Consider the following 12,982-nt stretch of genomic DNA (forward strand, 5'->3'; position numbering starts at 1 on the left):
CTCTTCACTTTCTGCCATAAGGGTGGTATCATCTGCATATCTGAGGTTATTGATATGTCTCCCAGCAATCTTGATTCCAGCTTGTGTTTCTTCCAGTCCAGCGTTTCTCATGATGTACTCTGCATAGAAGTTAAATAAGCAGGGTGACAATATACAGCCTTGACGTACTGCTTTTCCTATTTGGAACCAGCCTGTTGTTCCATGTCCAGTTCTAACTGTTGCTTCCTGACCTGCATACAGATTTCTCAAGAGGCAGGTCAGGTGATTTGGTATTCCCATCTCTTTCAGAATTTGTCACAGTTTATTGTGATCCACACAGTCAAAGGCTTTGGCATAGTCAATAAAGCAGAAATAGATGTTTTTCTGGAACTCTCTTGCTTTTTTGATGATCCAGCGGATGTTGGCAATTTGATCTCTGGTTCCTCTGCCTTTTCTAAAACCAGCTTGGACATCAGGAAGTTCACAGTTCACGTATTGCTGAAGCCTGACTTGGAGAATTTTGAGCATTACTTTACCAGCATGTGAGATGAGTACAATTGTGCAGTAGTTTGAGCATTCTTTGGCATTGCCTTTCTTTGGGACTGGAATGAAAACTGACCTTTTCCAGTCCTGTGGCCACTGCTGAGTTTTCCAAATTTGCTGGCATATTGAGTGCAGCATTTTCACAGCATCATCTTTTAGGATTTGATATAGCTCCACTGGAATTCCATCACCTCCACTAGCTTTGTTCATAGTGATGCTTTCTAAGGCCCACTTGACTTCACATTCCAGGATGTCTGGCTCTCGATGCAGAAAAATTTGGAAGATAAGTGCTGGAACATACTTAAACTCTTCCAGGTCATATTCAGAAAGACCCTAGAAATCTTGCAACAAAGTAACCTGTTTTACTCTGTGTAACTCCACATTTCCCAATTTACTAGAATTATGGAACAATGTTTTACGGCAGCCTGTTGTTTTCAACCTTTTTTTTTTTTTTTTTAAAGATTCAAGTAACATACTTTTTTTTTTTTGAAGTGTAGGTGATTTACAATGTTATGTTAGTTTCATGTATACAGTAAAGTGATTCAGTTATACATATTCTTTTTCAGATTCTTTTGTAGTATAGGTTATTACAAGGTATTGAATATAATAGCCTCTGCTGTGCAGTAGGTTCTTATGGTTTACCTGTTTTATATATAGCAGCAGGTACCTGCTAATCACAAATTCCTAATTTATCCCTTTCCCCTCCTTCCTTAGTAACTATTAGTTTGTTTTCTTTATTTGTGAGTCTGTTTCTCTTTTGTGAGTAAGTTCACTTATGTTTTAGACTTCACATATGAGTGGTATCAGATGGTGGCTCTCTGTCTGACTTCCTTCACTTAGTATGCTAATCTCTAGGTCCGTCCCTGCTGCTGCAGACTATTCACTCTTTTTGGTGGCTGAGTAATATTCCATTGTCTGTATGTACCACATCCGTGACTTCCCTGGTAACTCAGATGGTAAAGTATTTGCCTGGAAGGCAGGAGACCAGGGTTTGATCTCTGGGTCGGGAAGATCCCCTGGGGAAGGCGATGGCGACCCACTCCAGTATTCCTGCCTGGAAAATTCCATGGACAGAGGAGCCTGGTGGGCTGCTGTCCGCATCTTCTTTATCCATCTGTTTGTCTGTGGATTTTAGGTGGCTAAAGGAAACTTGAGCCTTGATTTGGTGTTTGTGTTTTGTTTTCTGCTTGTTTGTAAGCAAGATGACTGCATTCATGGACTTACGTAATTCTGTAAAGGCTAGGGTGTTGACAGGACAAAAAAGATACGGGGTCCTTTGAGAATTTCATATTGCACTTAGTTTCATCTCCAAATCCTACACTTGCAGATTGCAAGACTCTTTAAATTGTTGGAACAGATGCAATGCAAGGGGTAAAGGAACAAATTGTCACTTGATTGATGGAGAAGACAGGATCCTTGTTAATAGTTACTTTTATTTTTTACCACAGAAGACTATTTGGAGTTTTAGAAATCTGAGCATCAGCATAAGGATATAAACAACATTCTAGTAAGGCAAGTCCCGTGTTCATAACCTGACCAGGAGGTGGGAAAAGGGATCAAAACAGGAAGGAAAGGCTCTTAGCCATACAGTCTGCCCTCCATCCTATAAGCCTGCCCTCCACGTGCTTGGATTCAGTTTCACAAAATTTGGGTACGGGTAGTTGAATCTGTGGATACAGAACTACCAATACGGGGCCACTTTCATTCACCTACTACTGCACCATTTTAATAAGGATAAGGGACTTAGGCATGGTGGGTTTTGGTATCTGCACCTCCTGGATCCACCCCGCCACCCCACCCCCACCCCCAGATACCGAGGATGACTGTACCTCAGCTGTCAGCAATCCCTCCCAGCCAAGTGATGGGCAAGTCCCTGGGTAGTTTCTGTGGCATTTAAAAAATTTTTTTATGTTTCTTTTTGGCTCCACTAGGCCTTCATTGCTGTTCGGGCTTTTCTCTGGTTTCGATATGGAGACTTCTCATTGCCATGACTTCTCTTGTTGCTGAGCTAGGGCTCCAGGGCTCGTGGGCTTCAGTAATTCCAGCTCCCAGGCTCGAGAGCACAGGCTCAATAGTTGTGGCGCATGGCCTTATTTGTGCGGCAGCACATAGGACCTTCCCAGATCAGGAATTGAACCCGTGTCTCCTGCATTGGCAGGCGGATTCTTTACCACAGAGCCACCAGGGAAGCCCTGTGGCATTTAAAAAATGCATACAAGACACTAAACGGCCAACTCCGTGTATTGCAGATGAAGAAAGGACCTGCGGACTTCTGACCTTCCACTGGGGAAGATACCCATTCAAGCCCTTTCAGGATGGTGAGCAGGTGGAGGCTGGACTGAGAGATGCTGGCTTGAAGGGTAAGTGATAACTAAAGCCTCGTGCCCCAAGGCCCTGGATTCTCTTTTCCAAATTCTTCTGTGCATAGGAACCTGTGTGCTCTAGTGTGGTGCACTGCTGTGGATGGTACCTCTCTCCGGAAGGGTCAGGGAGGATGCTTGCCTATTTTCAGGTACCTAAGGCATCCTGTCATGATGCAGTAAGCAGCAGGGCCGAACCAAGGTCAGGACAGCTCCCTGTAAGCGCTCAGAGTGAGAGAGCTCCAACTGTGTGGCAGACTCGGCCCTTCAGTGGGCTAACTCATTTCGTTCTCATCTCAGAAATGAGAACACCGAAGCTGGTTGGTTACTGAGAGTAGACAGTCCTGATGGTGGCCCCGTCCCAACCGAAAAGCCTTTTTTCCTCTTTCAGGTACATTCCCCACTCGCCTCTCTTCCCATCCCCACTTTTCATCTTTTTTTTTTTTTTCACGGAATCATAGATCTCTGTAAAAAAGGGACTGAACATCAGAGGGACATCTGTGTGGTTCACTGTGGGGGATCACAGTTTCCCTGGGCCCCCTCAATCTGGGACGTCTGCTTTCTCCTTTCTGGAATCTGGGTGGGGACTCGGTGACCGCCTTCACAGAGAAGGCAGCAGAGGCGACACTGAGTGGCTCCGAAGCCGAGAGCAGCAAAACCAACATGGCTCCCGGCTGGCTCTCAGGCTCGGGGCAGGCTTGCTGGCGAGACCGGCCGCCACGCTGTGAGGCGGCCCGGGCCCGTGTGGGGGTAGGGGACGGTGGTTTCCTGTCAGTAGCCACCCCAGGCCCCACTGATATGTGAGGGGGACTTCAGGTGGCTCCAGCCTCCAGCCTTGAGCTGCCGGGTGGAACTGGGACAAAGTGACTCACCCAAGGCCAGATGATGAGCTGGGATGTGAAGCCAGGGCCCTCTGATGCCAAGCTTGTGAGATGAACTCTGACCCCAGTGCCCATTCCTTCTGGACCAGGAGCTGCCCTTCAAACACAGCTCTGCTCAGAGAAGGGAGACCATTTAAAGCAGGCAGACCAGGAAACACAGCTTTGGAGAACTAGATTTACGTACGTATAGTTTGCTGTGACTCTGTTTTCTTAATTTGAATCCTAGCTAAACTCAGTGCTCATGCTCAATGGCTGAGTCATGTCTGACTCTTTGAAACACCATGGACTGTAGCCACCAGGCTCCTCTGTCGGTGGCATTTTCCAGGCAAGAATACTGGAGTGGGTTGCCGTTTCCTCCTTCGGGGGATCTTCCCCACCCAGGGATCAAACCTGTGTCTCTTGCATCTCCTGCACTGGCGGGCAGATTCTTTACCACCACACCACCTGGGAAGCCCCTTAGCTAAGCCCTGGGGTCCTGCCTTAAGCACACAGTCCTCTCAGGAGGCTGACTACTCCCCCCCCAACCCTCCCCCCAAGAGCTTAGACTCATGGTCTCTGCTCATGTTACATGAGATTCATAGCATGTGGAGTGATGTTCACGTTTCTGTGTTGCCCATGTTTGACTTCAGGCTCTGTGAGGCCAGAGCCTGATTGGTGTCTCCTGTTCTTTTTTTTTTTTTTTTAGCACAGGCTGTAATCTGTAGCAGACACTGGATAAATGTAAGCTAAATCAACAGCAAGGAGCAGGAAGTATGAATTTTCTTGAGAAGGAAGAGGGTAACATAAGGAAGTGCAGAATTCCAGGTATAAACACTGAAGTCTTATCTTGGGGCTAAGGGGCTGTCTTTTGAGGTCAGGGCTTCTTTGTCTCTTTCTTTGTTTTTCCTGTTAGATGAAACATCTTTGGGTCTCACTTTCATAAATAAACAGCTTCCACAAGACGCAACAGTAAACTAAATAACAGGAACCAGCGGGGCTCTGCATTACTATTTCTCTGTGGGTTGTTATTCAACTGGAAAGTATTTTCAGATGTGTAACGCTGGAGAACTGACTTTGGTATGAATGTTGAAATGTGACCTGTCGTGTGTGCTGTCATCTCCGTCAGCCTTTGCTCATGGGATCGGTGGCCTTGTGTCTTCACCTAGTCACCCCTCTTGTACCCGCTCTGGTTCTCAGTAAGCAGAATGTCCTGAACCAAATATAATCCATGGAGGGTGCCTGCTGCTGGCCCTGCTCGCATTTAGTTAAAGGCAAGTGCTGCCATCAGCTGGCGGAGGAATTTAAAGTGGGTTCATGGAGAGGAACTCATCCAACCCCTAAGTGGCTCAAGACAGTAAAGAATCTGCCTGCAGTGCAGGAGACCTGGGTTCGATTCCTGGGTCGGGAAGATCCCCTGGAGAAGGAAATGGCAACCCACTCCAGTGTTCTTGCCTGGAAAATCCCATGGACAGAGGAACCTGGCGAGGCTATAGTCCATGCAGTCCCAAAGAATCGATCATGACTGAGCGGCTAACATTTTCACTTTGATGAGGATGGAAGATGTTCCTTGTTCTTCATCCTCTTTCTTCTGGCTTTCTTTTCCTCCATCCTACCCATTCCTTCCAATAGGAGGATGCAGCTTGGAAGCCTATTGGTAATAAGGAGAAGCAAAGTGAAAGTTGCTCAGTCCTGTCCGACTCTTTGCAACCCCATGGACTGTATAGTCCAGGCCAGAATACTGAAGTGGGTAGCCTTTCCCTTCTCCAAGGGATCTTCCCAACCCAGGGGTCGCAGGGGTGCAGGTCTCCTGCATTGCAGGCGGATTCTTTACCAGCTGAGCCACAAGGAAAGCCCAAGGAGAAGCAATTCTTCTTACCCCATTTGTCCAAGGAAGGGAGGAAGGAGAATGTATCAAGCAGGACTCCTGGCTTCCTAGACTTCCCTCTGTTCTCTGCATTAGTTCATCTTGCACGGTAAATTGCCTTCAGATACAGTGGAAACAAGGCTGTGTGCTTAGTCGTTCAGTCGTGTCTGATCTTTGCAATCCCTTGAGTAGGCTCATTGAGTAGCCCCTTGAGTAGACTCTGGGAGTGCTGATGGATAGGGAGGCTTGGCATGCTATAGTCCATGGGGTCACAAAGAGTCAGACACGACTGAGCAACTGAACTGAACTGGACTGTAGCCTGCCAGGCTTCTCTGTTCATGGGATGCTCCAGGCAAGAACACTGGAGTGGGTTGTGCCCACCCAGGGATCGAACCCAGGTCTCCTGTATTGCAGGCAGATTCTTTACCATCTGAGCCTCCAAGGAAGCCCATAATAAGGGTTTATGCAGCGCAGTCTGAAAAGGTTGGCCGCAGCTGGTCTGATCTAGGGTGGACTCAGCTGGGCGACTCTGCTGACCTTGTGGGGAGGGTTGAGGGGTGTGGCTAATCCGGGCTGGGCTCAACTGGACCACTGCTTCCAACCTGATCCAGCAAGGCCTCTCACTCAGGTCTGGGCTCAAGCCTGTTCCGCCTGACTGCATTCTAAATCTAGGCTTGAGGGCAGTGGCAGCCCAAGAGCAGCCTCTTCTCATGACCATGGGAGAGGCGGGGGTGCAGGCGGAAATGCGGAGACTTCTTCACTGGTGCTCCTGTGTGATCGTATTGATAATGCCAGTCACACGGCCATGCCGAGTCAACAGGCCGAGCGGTGAACTCCACCTGTCTTGGGTGTGGGGTGTCTACTGTTGGCTTTGGCTTTGGTAAGAATCCAGAAGTCCCTGTCTTATGCAGCCTCTGCTTCTGTCAAATTGGGCAAAGACAAGCTGAAATTTAAAGGCTTTTTCCAGTGGCAGTTTTGGTTCTAACTCTGGGCAAAACCCCAAGTCTTCAATGATATTCTGTGTGCTCACGCTCAGTCCCTAAGTCGTGTCTGCCTCTTTGTGACCCGATAGACTGTAGCCCGCCAGGCTCCTCTGTCCATGGGATTCTCCAGGCGAGAATTCTGGAGTGGGTTGCCATTTCCTTCTCCAGGGGATCTTCCCCACCCAGGGAGCAAACCTTCATCTTCTGTATTCTTTACCACTGAGCCATCAGGGAAGCCATATGATGTGGTTATTAGAAGCTACACAGCCCTGGGTTCTGGAAACCTCTCGGGAATCAGCCCTTTGTGGGCAATTACTGCCCCTTCTGGTATCACAGCTTCGCTTCTGCTGGACTCAGGAGGCGTCTGGGGTTGTTGGGCTCCCTCAGTGACAACCACTACCTCCCCGGCAGTGGCCTGAGATGGTTTCACTTGGCATCAGCACATACCAGTTGCTCAAGTGCGTCAGAATGAAATAAGAGCAGCCAGTGGGATGACTAAATTGTCAATTACACTGAAGTGTATAGTTTCCTACAATTGGGGAGAGTGCTCTGAGTTTGGTGAAAATGTCATTTCTTTGCCTCTTGGTACCTTGGCTCTCCCATCTGGCACGAATACAGTTGAAGCTGGAAGGAGAGGAGGCGATGCTTTTATGTTGGTTGAAATTAGCAGCCATAAATTTACAGGGCTTTTTCCAAGTGAGCATGGAAAAGACTTGCCATCTGATGCTTTTTGTGAGTTCTAAGTCATAAAGCATCTGCTAAGGGTGGCTTGACAGTTGTGTTCTTGGCCCCATAGTGGAGGTCTGCGGCAGAAACCTAAGCCTCAAATGATTAAACGTGTTTCCAAACACTCATAAGTTATTTATACTGTGTTCGCATGTTGGCCAAGCAAGCACCACTATACTCTAGTGTCTTCACGGTGGTACCCTATTTCAAACAAGACTGTGCTCTAGGGTCTTTGTGATGGTACCCTGTTTGGCCCAACAGAGCTTTCTAATTAACTCATCCATGCCAGCACGCGCGTTGTGAATGCTGCTGACATGCCTGTGGACTTTATGGCTGATTTCCATCTTCGTGAATGCACAAGGACCAGGCAGAAAGTGCCACTGCCATCCTTCTGGGTGGGAGAGATGCAGGGGGAGAGGAGAGGTGAGATGCAGCAGGGGAGCAGTTGTGTTCACAAGCCTCTGACCACTGTGGGCAGCTGGGGTGTAAGGACACGGGGCATTCGTCCACCAACTCCCACTCATCATTGCCACGGATCATCGCAAGGCAGTAGCTCCTTGGTCTTCTGGCCTACCCAGACATGTTCCTGTTGTCTGTCCTCAGATCAAAGAGAGCCATGGATACCAGAGGATGGATATTTTGGAGTAGGTAATTTGTGATTTAAAAAAGAAAATCAAAACAAAAGTAATGTTGATTTTTTTTTAAGTCAAAAAGTGGCATGTATGGGAGAGCAAGTGATAAGGGGATGTGGGTGAGGCACCTTTGCATGTGATATGCGGGTGCCGGGCAGTTTGGGGAATGGAAAGAGGGGGTCTTGTAGCTTTTAAATCTGAGCACAGTGGAAGCAAAATCCCTCTGAGACCTTAGGACAGAATGCAGAAAGGAGAGCATTTGTGTGTGTGTGTGTGTCCATGGCTATTTATTTATTTAAATTTCATCACAGTCATACAGTGAAACATTAGACAGCCACTTATAAAGGTAGAGAGCATCCCTGGTGGCTCAAACAGTAAAGAATCTGCCTGCAATGCACGAGGGCCCGGTTTGAAAGATCCCCTGAAGAATGGCTTTCCACTCCAGTATTCTTGCCTGGAGAATTCCAGGGACAGGAGAGCCTGGGGGGCTATAGTCCATGGGATTGCATAGAGTCAGACATGACTGAGCGACTAACATTTTCATTTTTTCAAAAAAGGTAGAACTATGGTGATGATATGAAACCGTCTTCAAGTTATAGTTCTGAGTAGAGAAAAAGCACAATCCTGAGCAATCTTTAGAATATGTTCCCCTTTATAAAAATAGCTTTGATGTTGTTTAGTTGCTCAATTGTGTCTGACTGTTTGCAACCTCATGGACTGTAGCCCACCAGGCTCCTCTGTCCATGGGATTCTCCAGGCAAGAACACTGGAGTGGGTTGCCATTTCCTTCTCCAGGGGATTTTCTCTACCCAGGGATCGAACCTGTGTCTCCTGCATTGCAGACGGATTCTTTACCACTGAGCCACCAGGGAAGCTCAAAATTAGTTTATTGGGATCTAATTTATGTATCATAAAGTTAACCCATTTTAAGTGTACAGGTATGGGCGTTTTAGTAAACTTCGACAGTTTGCTACAAATGTTATGCAAATGGAATCGTACACGGCATCTGGCTGCTCTCACTCAGCCATCCCTGACTGCAGCATGCCCATCGTTTGTTTCCTTTTTACTGTGGAAGAGTGTTTCTTTGATTGGACATATCACGTTTTGTTTATCCATTCTACAGTTGATAGACATTTGCATTGGTTTCAGTTCCATTTTTATGAATAATGCTACTATGAACATCCACATACAATCCTTTATGTGGACATAGAGTTTTATTTTCCTTGGGTAGGTACTTAAGTGTTTACGGGTCATAGGATGAGTATTTGTTTGGTGCTTTAAGAAACTGCAAACCTGTTTTCCAGAGAGGCTGCTCCATTTTACTGCATCCCCACCAACAATGGGAGACTCGTTTCCATTCTCGCAGTTGATGTGGTCAGCTTTTCTGTTGTTTGCCATTCTGATAGATGTGTAGTCTCATCTTACTGTGGATTTAGCATTTCCTCCTAACTAAGGACATCGAGCATCTTTTCATGTGCTTATTAGCTATTGGCTTATCTTCTTGGCAGTGTGTCTCTTCCGATCTTTTCTTATGTTTATTTTGGGTCCTTTTGTCTCCTTATTAATGAGTTAGGGTTCTGGACTCCTGCCATATTTTCTGGAAGTTTGAAATTATGTCCAAATAAAAAGTTAAAAAAAGGCTAGCCCCCACACCCCATTAGGATGGTGCACCCAGAAATCATCTCACAGCGTGGACATGCTTGCTAAAAGAATCAAAGGGAAGGGCAAGATCAGACATTGATTTTTTTGCCAGAAAAAGTCGTCTGGTCACGATACAGTGGCTCTTTATTAAATGAAGGCATACTTCCTTGACCACTTTTTCTCTGTTAATGGGAAATTGGTGATTAAAATGTGTCCAGATGTTGCATAAACAAAAACATGAAAGAGCTTATCAGTATCTCTCTTCCTTAAGTTAAGGCACAAGTTTCTCCACCCCCTCAGCCTTCCACTCTGGGTATGGTCAGGAGGCCCCTGGCAGGCCGGTCACATGGCAGATCTAGAGGGTTGGGAGGGCTGGGTGGTCCCCACTCTGGCACTGAGAGCACAGACTCACCTGTGTCCAGCAGGCCCCTGCTCTTGCCCCCTGACACTGACCCTGATTGTAGACTCGCCTCTGCTTCACGTCTCTCTTCTTTCTGTAACTTCTCACATTGTGCTGCTGCTGCTAAGACACTTCGTGTCCGACTCTGTGCGACCCCATGGACTGCAGCCCACCCGGCTCCTCCGTCCATGGGATTTTCCAGGCAAGAACACTGGAGTGGGGTGCCATTGCCTTCTCCTCTCACATTGTGAACATGAACCAAATCCATACCTGTAGCTACATATACTGAACTCAAACAAGAATTAATGGGCTGATTTAGTCAACAGCAGAGGGAATCAGAATGATGAGAAGTAGAAGGAAGACCTTCTCACCTACTTGCCACCTCCTTGACGTCGGCCAGGTTGTACTTACCAGCTTTCAATTTTCCAAATAGTTAGTGAGCATCAGCTGTTCATTGTTTCATTCATTCACTAAGCCTTTATAACTCCTAAAAGGCATCAAGCACTATTTGAGTCTGGGGGTGGGGGAGCAGTTAGTAGTGAACAAAAGGGGCAAAGTGCTTTCCCCCAAGAAGTTGTCTATTCTCTTAAAAGGAAGGAACAGATGCATAGAAGTGGGAGAAACAGACAGTAAATAATTGAACAAATAAATACACAGTAGATAGCAGGTTATAATAAGCATTACAAAATGAAATAAAACCCAGTGAGGTAGTAGAGACAGATGCACTCATAAAGCTTCTGGAAGGATGCACTACAGAGGATTAACAAATAGAACGATAGTTTTAAGCAATTTATTTTGCTAATTTGTTTTCTAATTTTTCTATAACAAAGTTGTATTGCTCTTTTTGGCAAAAAAAAGTTATTCCAGACTTACCAAAAGCATTAAATTTGAATGTCCATATGATTCATTGTATCATAATTTTATAACCAAAAATACTGCAAAAAAAATCAACTGGAAAATAATACCTTGTCTTTATTATCTGTGATGTGGTTCTGCATGTTTTAGAAAATTTGATGTTTGGAAATATATGATCAATAAATTATGGAAAACCAGACATGTTTATAAAATGCCTTTCTGATGGGTAACTTGGAATGATGACTGATCTCTTCAAGTCTTGGTAAATGACACATTTTGCTAAGTTAGTCAGAATAGAAAATAGTAGCATGAAATGCAGGATGCAGAGGCTGAACCGTCTGAGCCCCAAATGCTGGTTCTAATATTGCTTTGTTTTCACTGGCAAAGGGAGCTGCAGATGTGTGTTTAGGAGCTCACACAACATATCATACAGGGCAGATTTCAGTCATTGGGTTAGCGCGACCCAAGAAGACTCCCAGACTTGGGAAAGTTAGACAAAAATAAAATTTTTTCAGCCCTCACCCAGACTCTTGGCCTGGGGCTTAGCTCCCTGGAACACGCAGACATGTGTGATGGGAGTGGGGTGGTGACCGTGCCGCCCTCGCTCCTTCCCTCCTCTTTTCTTCCCCACTGCTTCCACACAGCTGACTTTGCCTTTTCACTGATTGGTGCCACTTTCCAAAATCAGTGACACTTTATTTCCTAACATCTGCACTGATTATTACAGCTGTTCAAGAAACTCGTTAGGTCACGCAACACTCCCACCCAAAACATCCACCCAAAACCTTCCACCCCACGCGGTCGTCATTCACTCCATTTCTGGTCTAGCCTGACTTTAAAATCCACTTGGGAATAAATCAAATCCTATCCAAATAGTAACTTCATTTGATGGCTTGCAGGCTTGGTCACTGGAAAAGGACATGGCAACTCACTCTTGTTCTTGCCTGGAGAACCCCGTGGACAGAGGAGCCTGGCGGGGTCCGTGAGGTTGCAAAGAGTTGGACACGACTGAGCCTGCACTCACAAGCTTGTTCACGTTTTCTTAATAACTAATTTGAATTCGTAATTATCCATGTGGCACCAATAAAGAAACTCATAATCTGTGCCCACATAGATTCATATATATAATATATTTTAATACATATTTTCTAGTCATGTTATAATTCTATTTTTACAATTTCAGTGTTTTGTTTTGGGAGTGTTTTTTTTTTTTTTTGGCCATCCCTTGTGGCATGCAGGATCTTAGTTCCCTGACCAGGGATTGAACCCACGCCCTCTGCAGTGGAAGCCCTAACCACAGGACCCCCAGGGAAGTCCTCATGTGGATACTTAATTGCTCTTACTTTAAGTCTGAGCTCTGTGTCTCTGTTCAGAACCAGCGATTTCAGTGTTTCCAGCGATTCCCACTGTTTCAGTGTGATTGATCCCAGTGGCTTTGAGGTTTCTTGTTTGTTTATTTTTTACTTCCTTGTTGATTGGATTCTAAGGAGCCCCACTGTCACTCCTTCATTTTACATTTCTAGATCCCTCATTATTGGAAAATTAAATGATGCCACTTGAGAGAAGGCTTAAATGAGGCAAGAAGTCTCACCACAAAGAAAAAGTGCACTTTGAGCGAAAGTTAATATGAAAAGTTTTCTACTATTCAACAAAAGTTAATGAAGGTATGTAAAGGACTATTTGAGATTGACGAATATTGTATTGGTTTCTTATTTTCTTATAACAAGTACCAGCTTCACTAAAAAGAACTCATTTGTTTTTCTATAACTACATTATGCACTGTACTAGTTCAGTTTTGCTGTAACTAATTTTATTAGGCTTTGTTTTGAAATTTGCCTTTTTTTTTCTTCCTTGGACTTTTAAAAGCAGAAGTCACAGTGACATGCTCAGTGTGGCATTTGCTGATGCATGAGAGTGCGTGTGGTTTTAATTTCTGGTTGTTTTTTCTCCCTCAACTTTTTCCTCTAGTTAATGTGAATCACATTGTATTTTCCACTCCTGGACACTGATTCATAGCCATCCACTTCCTCCCGAGTTCAGCAGACCACTGGGTCCTCTGGGAAATGGATTAGTCACAGCCCAGCCAGGCACCTTGCGTGCCATAGTTGGTATTAGCTCCAACAGCCATGCGTTTAGGAG

The 12,982-nt window shown here is 45.6% G+C and overlaps 1 protein-coding gene across 8 annotated transcripts in view; it reads left to right on the forward strand.

Moving 5' to 3' along the window:
• Positions 1-12,982, forward strand: part of RIN2 (Ras and Rab interactor 2) — a 204,854-nt gene that overhangs the window by 31,145 nt on the left and 160,727 nt on the right. For 4 of the 8 annotated variants that reach the window (XM_069547823.1, XM_069547830.1, XM_069547836.1 and 1 more), the window contains exon 2: positions 2,772-2,882. The gene's annotated coding sequence lies outside the window, so the exon portion shown is untranslated. Of the gene's footprint in view, positions 1-2,771; positions 2,883-4,448; positions 4,568-12,366; positions 12,508-12,982 lie in introns of those variants that run through there. The other 4 variants (XM_069547839.1, XM_069547831.1, XM_069547824.1 and 1 more) reach the window with 2 other exon arrangements.

Source organism: Ovis canadensis, chromosome 13, assembly GCF_042477335.2.
Source record: "Ovis canadensis isolate MfBH-ARS-UI-01 breed Bighorn chromosome 13, ARS-UI_OviCan_v2, whole genome shotgun sequence".
Lineage (NCBI taxonomy): Eukaryota > Metazoa > Chordata > Mammalia > Artiodactyla > Bovidae > Ovis > Ovis canadensis.